The sequence below is a fragment of the Moschus berezovskii genome, chromosome 7 (genome assembly GCF_049115385.1).
Source record: "Moschus berezovskii isolate FMDL1 chromosome 7, NW_MosBer_1.0, whole genome shotgun sequence".
NCBI classification, from domain to species: domain Eukaryota; kingdom Metazoa; phylum Chordata; class Mammalia; order Artiodactyla; family Moschidae; genus Moschus; species Moschus berezovskii.
The window spans coordinates 94,935,524-94,942,568 of NC_142466.1; the positions used below are offsets into that span (position 1 = coordinate 94,935,524).

The window sequence follows — 7,045 nt, forward strand, 5'->3', positions numbered from 1 at the left end:
GATGAGATCCTGGAACAGAAAATGGGCATTAAATCTAAAAAATAAAGAAATGTAAACATAATATGAACTTAATAGTGATATATCAATATTGTTTCATTCATTGGGACAAATTTACCATCTTGATGGAAGATGTCAACAGAAGGGAAGCAAATAATATATCATTATCAATGATTTAACTGATATCAGCTATCATTACCTGGGGATCATAGACCTAATTTCAAAAATAATTCAAAAGGACAATATATTCGAAAGACCTTGAACTGTTGTCATATTAAAACTTCTTTTTTCTTTTACCTCTATGTTTTCAGCCTATCATCTCTCTCTCTCCATTTCCTCCTCCTCCTTCCCTCCCTCCCACGTATCTTTCCTTCCTTCCTTTCTCCCTTTTTCTCTTCTTAATTCCCTTCTTTAATTCCTTGTGGGGTATATAGGAATTCTCTTCGCCATCTATGATGGTCATTTTTATTGTTAATTTGAGAGGCTAGACTATTCAATCAAACACTAAGGTAGGTGTTGCTGTGAAGTTGTTTTGTCAATGTGGAAAACATCTGCAATCGATTGACTTTCAGTCAAAGATTGTTTTCCATAATGCAGGTAGGGTTCATTCAGTCAGTGGAAAGGCCTTAAAAGCAAAACTGTAGCCTCTCTCAACCCTGAACTCCCCAGTCTAAATTAGATCAAAAAATTCCTAGTTCTAATCTGAGAATGGTACAATTTTATCCCACACCTGAAGTTAACTAAATTTTTCTGAGCAAAAGTGAGTTAAAAAACAAAAAGCAAAATTAGCGTTTCCTGAGGAAATTCTGCCCCAAGACTGAAGTAACAACTTCAGTCTGAGATTCCAGCCTGCTGGTCTGTCCTACAGATTTTGGACTTGCCAGCCCCACAATGACGTGAACCAATTTTTTGAATAAATCTCTATAAATAGGGAGATAGGTAGATGATCCTATAGATGTAGATGATATAGATAAAGATGTAAATACAAATCCTACCAACTCTGTTTTTTGAAGATACACTGTCTTCACAACTTTTCTATCTCAATCTATTCTAAAATAAAAAGAGTAATTTAAAAAAATATTATTTCAAAATGATATTTAAGAAGATTGTATTGGTAACTGTTGGCAATTGCTAAGACTCTCTGTTCTAAAACTTCAAAAACAATTGGAAAGAATTAAACATATTTTTCTGTTTTTTAGAGTAGCCAACAATTGCATAATAAAAAGTTCTTTCTATATAAATTATTTCCAACTAATGAAGAGGAAATAATGGAATTAGAAAGCCATCATTTTGTGAACTCCAGAGGATCAAAATCACCCAAAGTTTTGTTGGTGTGAAATTGTTTTTTGGATGGATCACACTGACACAACCTGAATGTTTCAGAGAATGTTAGCACCACTAGTTAGCACCACTAGGAAAAGGGGAGGACGGAGGATGAGATGCTTGGATGGCATCACCAACGCCTTGGACATGAATTTGAGTAGGCTGCGGGAGTTGGTAATGGACAGGGAAGCCTGGTGGGCTGCAGTCCATGGGATTGCAAAGAGTCGGACACAACTGAGCAACTGAACTGAATTAAGTTAAATTTCTCATAAAAATAGGAAATTTACAATACCATGTATAATGTCTTATTGAAAAAAATTTACTTAAATTATAACTGCACCTCACTACCAGTGTACAGGATATACACTGAGAAAGAGAAATCTGTTAAATGATGCCATAAATAATTCATTGTGATATGCTGTGCTTAGTTGCTCAGTCACGTCTGACTCTTTGTGACCCCATGGACTGCAGACCACCAGGCTCCTTTGTCCATGCGGATTCTCCAGGCAAGAATACTGGAATGGGTTGCCATGCACTCCTCAAGGGGATCTTCTGAACCCAACGATTGAACCCAGGTCTCCTGAATTGTAGGTAGATTCTTTACCATCTGAGCCACCAGGGAAGCTCAAGAATACTGGAGTGGGTAGCCTATCCCTTCTTCAAGGGATCTTCCCAACCCCGGAATCAAACCAGGGTCTCCCCCCTTGCCAGCAAATTCTTTACCAGCTGAGCTACCAGGGAAGCCCAAAGAACTCATTAACCAGATGGAAAATGTGAGAATTCTACAGAATAAATAATAGATTCTTTCCTAACTCCTCAGAAACAGCCAATGGGAAAATCAGAAAAGACATAAGAACCAAGTACAATTTATGGATATTGTTTGAATTCTGATTCAAACAATCTCACAGTGAAAAAAATGGTTTTGAGATAATCAGGGCAATCTGAGTATGAAATATTGGTGTGAAATAGTACTTTAATTTTAGATGTGTTAATGGCATGATGAATGTGTAAAAAGAAAGTGTATGTTAGCAGTGCATGATAATGTATTTAGAGGTGAAATGGCATAATGCCTGGCATTTTGCCTTGACAAAATCCCCCAAATCATAAAATGAAAGTGGGGAGACTAGTGAAACAAAACTGTTCATAAATTGGCAATTGCTGAAGATGAATATTGAGTAAAAGGGATTTATTTTACCATAATATCAGCTTTTGGTATGTTTGAAATTTTCCATATTAAGAAATCTTTAAAAATGTTTCTAAAAATATGTTTAATTTTGATAATGTTACATTTTCTAAAAAATGAAAAAAAAAGTAAAATTAAATTAGTATTGTGACAGCTTACTTTTCTGAAATGACAACTTTTTCCCCAAAATGTTTGGACTAGGAAAATGCAGTGATCATCCTCTAAAGTTACGCAGCTCTAAAATAAATAATATAAACACAAAAGGGAAGCAATGGATGAAGATAACAAAGGAAAGAAGAAAAGCAGAAGAATGAAGGAGAAGAAAGAAACATTATTGATTGATAAATTTTTATCTTTAAAAAATACTGCTTCAGCAGTAAGCATTATACCTATTTATTTATTTATTTTTTTGTGGGAGAGGTGGGGTACCAGGACCGATGATTACCAGCTGCCTAAGTACAAAACAATTATGCTTCCAAAATTTCTTGATATTGTTTCCTCAGGAAGAACAAACTGCTCTATGTGTGGCACTCATAACAGAAGCCCCTTTTTTAATATCTATTTTTAAAATCTTCAAAAACCATTATTTTGCCTAATAGCATCCTAGAAAAATATTCTTGCAAAACTATAATTTGACTGTCTTCTTATTAAATATTTATAATGCAAGACAAACAAGTGGCTTAATGATGAAGCAGAGCAGGACCCTGCAGGGCCCTTCCAGGTACAAAAGCTCCTTCTTGTCTCCTCTTTCTTGTTTTTAGATAAAAGCTTTAGTCTCCAAGGCCTTTTCTGTGTTCCAAAGTGCAAACACATGCAGTTATAATTAGAGGAGTGAGAAAATGAAAAGATAAAGGAGAAGCAGTTAAACAAGAAAAGTAATGATGATAGTTGAGTCATAGAGTCTTAAATTCAATAAAGACAAAAAAATGACCCACATCAAAAAATCTAAAACAAAGAAAAACAGCAACAAAAAAACCCAGAGTCCTGGTTCCCCCTCAAGCAATACACATAACAATTTGACACAGATCTTTGAGTTGTTCTGCAGTAACTAAGAGCCCCCCTGTCCTAATTTACTCAGACTGGTAGATGATGATGACTACATGCTGAACAGAAGCATGTGAACTCCAGACTGCAACCAGAAGCTTGAGGATCAAGATTCTTGAAACATCACTCTTTTACCTCACCATCAACCAATCAGAAGAAAGTCATACACCATGCAGCCCTCACCCCAAATGCTGCCTTTAAAAACCTTTCCTTGAAAACTTTCAGGGAGTTCAGGTTTTTGAGCATAACCCACCCATACTCTTTGCTCTGTGCCTGTAATAAGCACTGTATTTTTCTTCACCACAACCTGGCTTCAGTAAATTGGTTTTGCTGCATGGCAAACCCAAGTTCAGCTCAGTAATGAAGCTAAGGATAATTACATTGTGTGCCCAAATGATCACTGAAGTTGCATAAATACTTTCAAATAATGCATTAAGGAAGTAGTTATCACTTGAATGTTGCTGGAATTTAATACAAGGCATAGAAGGAAACATAGATTTTATTCTTTAAGGGAGAAGAAAGTCAAGTCATGTAGAAGTCCTGTATCCATTTGTGTTCTGAGAGTCCGTGTATTAGCAAGCATTCGGACAGCACAGGGAACTTCCGACAGTTAAACTGACAAAGAAACAGAGGGAAAAATTAATGATTCAACAGAAGAAAAAGATGATAGAAAATTTGTTGCCAATATGAAATAATTAAGTATGCTGTATTTGCAAAAAATTTTGTTTTTTAATTTTTAGTTTCACTTCAAATTTTAGTACTGGAATTTAAATACATTTTAGTATATTATATGGTCCTTGAAATGCACTGCCAGACCACCTGACCTGCCTTCTGATAAACCTGTATGCAGGTCAGGAAGCAACAGTTAGAACTGGACATGGAACAACAGGCTGGTTCCAAATAGGAAAAGGAGTACGTCAAGGCTGTATATTGTCACCCTGCTTATATAACTTACATGCAGAGTATATCATGAGAAATGCTGGGCTGGATGAAGCTAAAGCTGAAATCAAGATTGCCAGGAGAAATATCAATAACCTCAGATATGCAGATGACACCACCCTTATGGCAGAAAGTGAAGAACTAAAGACCTCTTGATGAAAGTGAAAGAGGAGAGTGAAAAAGTTGGCTTAAAGCTCAGCATTCAGAAAACAAAGATCATGGCATCTGGTCCCATCACTTCATGGCAAATAGATGGGGAAACAGTGGAAATAGTGGCTGACTTTATTTTTGGGGGCTCCAAAATCACTGCAGATGGTGATTGCAATTAAAAGATGCTCACTCCTTGGAAAGAAAGATATGACCAACCTAGCTAGCATATTAAAAAGCAGAGACATTACTTTGACAACCAAGTCCATCTAGTCAAGGCTATGGTTTTTCCAGTAGTCATGTGTGGATGTGAGAGTTGGACTATCAAGAAAGCTGAGTGACGAAGAATTGATGCTTTTGAACTGTGGTGTTGGAGAAGACTCTTGAAAGTCCCTTGGATGGCAAGGAGATCCTACCTAAAGGAGATCAGTCCTGGGTGTTCATTGCAAGGACTGATGCTGAAGCTGAAACTCCAATGCTTTGGCCACCTCATGCGAAGAGCTGACTCATTTGAAAAGACCCTGATGCTGGGAAAGATTAGTGCAGGAGAAGAAGTGGATGACAGAGGATGAGATGGTTAGATGGCATCACTGACTCAATGGACATGAGTTTGGGTAAACTAGGGATTTGGTGTTGGACAGGGAGGCCTGGCGTGCTGCAATTCATGGGGTTGCAAAGAGTTGGACCCAACTGAGTGACTGAACTGAACTGAACTGAAATGCTCTGTAAATTTATTGCAATTTTCTTTGTTGTCTTTTTTTTCCCCCTTAGACATAACTTTAAACATTATACTTCATCACTTTTGTGATTTATTAACTTTCTACCAAAGGATTACCTCCTTGGCCAAACTTTGGTCAAGCTTCTCTCAATTCTTCTTTTAGCTATTCACTGTCCTTGGCCTGCCAAGCCTAGTTTTAGCAAAGAATCCTGTTGTCAGTTTACTGAGAATCCCCAACCCTCTGTATCCAATCAACCTCCTCTTCCCCTTCATCTTTGATTAGTAACTAAGTTCCTCTTTGCAATTGTCCATCCTCTCTTTTATTCTGCCCACTGGTAATAAAGACGCACTTATGCCGGTTGTATTCGGAGTTAAGGTCAATCTCTCTTCTTTATTGCAATAGTCTCTCCCCCATTGCCATAATCTTGACTAAAGTCTTCCTTGTCATTTTAAACAAACGTTAGAATAATTTCTCTTATTATACTATACCCAATCTTAATCTTACTATTTTTCTGGTGGCACTTGGAAAAACTTTAGAAAACAAATAAATATACTTTTGTAGACGTATATATCTTTGAATTTTCCAATACTTTTAAGTTGAAATAAGGATAATAGCACATTTTTTTCTTGTATTATAAGTTTTATAATTATCAGGAAAAGTTACAAAGGATTAAAATAGGAAAAAAGAAAAAAAGACTTCAGTAAATACTCTGCCAGGGTCATCTACTTCAGCTGTCTTTGCCTTTCATGATCTTTGAACTGTTTTACAGTTCTGTAAGTTATAGAAATTTGACGATAATATAAATGACCCTTGTTTATAGAAACACAAATGAATTAGGCCCACCGTGTTGCAATTGATTATTGACCTGTAAACAGATCTGTTTTGCATCAATTTGCAACTTGATTTCAGAATTATTTTATTGCCTATATATATATGTGTTTTGAATTCTCTTTTGAACTTGTTATGATGTATTACAGATTCTCTCATTAATTTTGAGTTATTTTTGACATATGTTCCATATGGTAGTCACAAATTTCCTTTAAAAATTTATCCTTTAACACAACGTTGGAATTTATAATAGTTGTTAACCTTTTGAATCATATTTCCCACAGCTTAGTCATTTTTCTACATGTCAGTGTTTAATGCCTTATACCAGACATTTTTCCTGGCTTCTGGTTTAAGCTTTTGCTTGGCTAAATTCTACTTTTATCCGGTTCTTTTTCAGGAAATGCTTATGGATGTCATAAGTTTCTTTATGTTTGAGAAGGTCTGACTGCTCTCTTCACCCTTGAATGACAAAGTCACCAGGAAGAACATCATGGACTCGAATTGTTCTAGTCAGTTTGTTTCTTACTCTTTATTTATAATGATTATTTACATCCTTTTTCTATAGCAACAATTCAGTACTAAGCTATTATCATTCTTTGTTGGGTTTATTTTCTCTTTTTATTTAGTAGTATATTGATTTTTGCTTGTAATTTTCTGTCTGTAATCTCTCCATTTACCTATTTTTATTTTAATGTCCCTCATTTAAAATCCATTAAAATAAACCCATTATTAATATGTTTTTCTGTGTACAGTAAAATATTAGTGTTTCATATTCCCTGGGATTAAGATTTTTTCCTAATTAGATGCTTCATCTTTCTTTTGCCTGCCAACTTCTTTTTTCCTCACTTCCTTTCCTTCTTCTCTC

The 7,045-nt window shown here is 35.6% G+C and overlaps 1 non-coding gene across 1 annotated transcript; it reads right to left on the bottom strand.

Moving 5' to 3' along the window:
* Positions 1-2,924: 2,924 nt before the first annotated feature.
* Positions 2,925-3,054, bottom strand: LOC129557658 (U11 spliceosomal RNA). Its single transcript, XR_008686258.1, has one exon. It is a non-coding gene; the product is annotated as a U11 spliceosomal RNA (small nuclear RNA).
* Between the last annotated feature and the right edge of the window lie 3,991 nt (positions 3,055-7,045).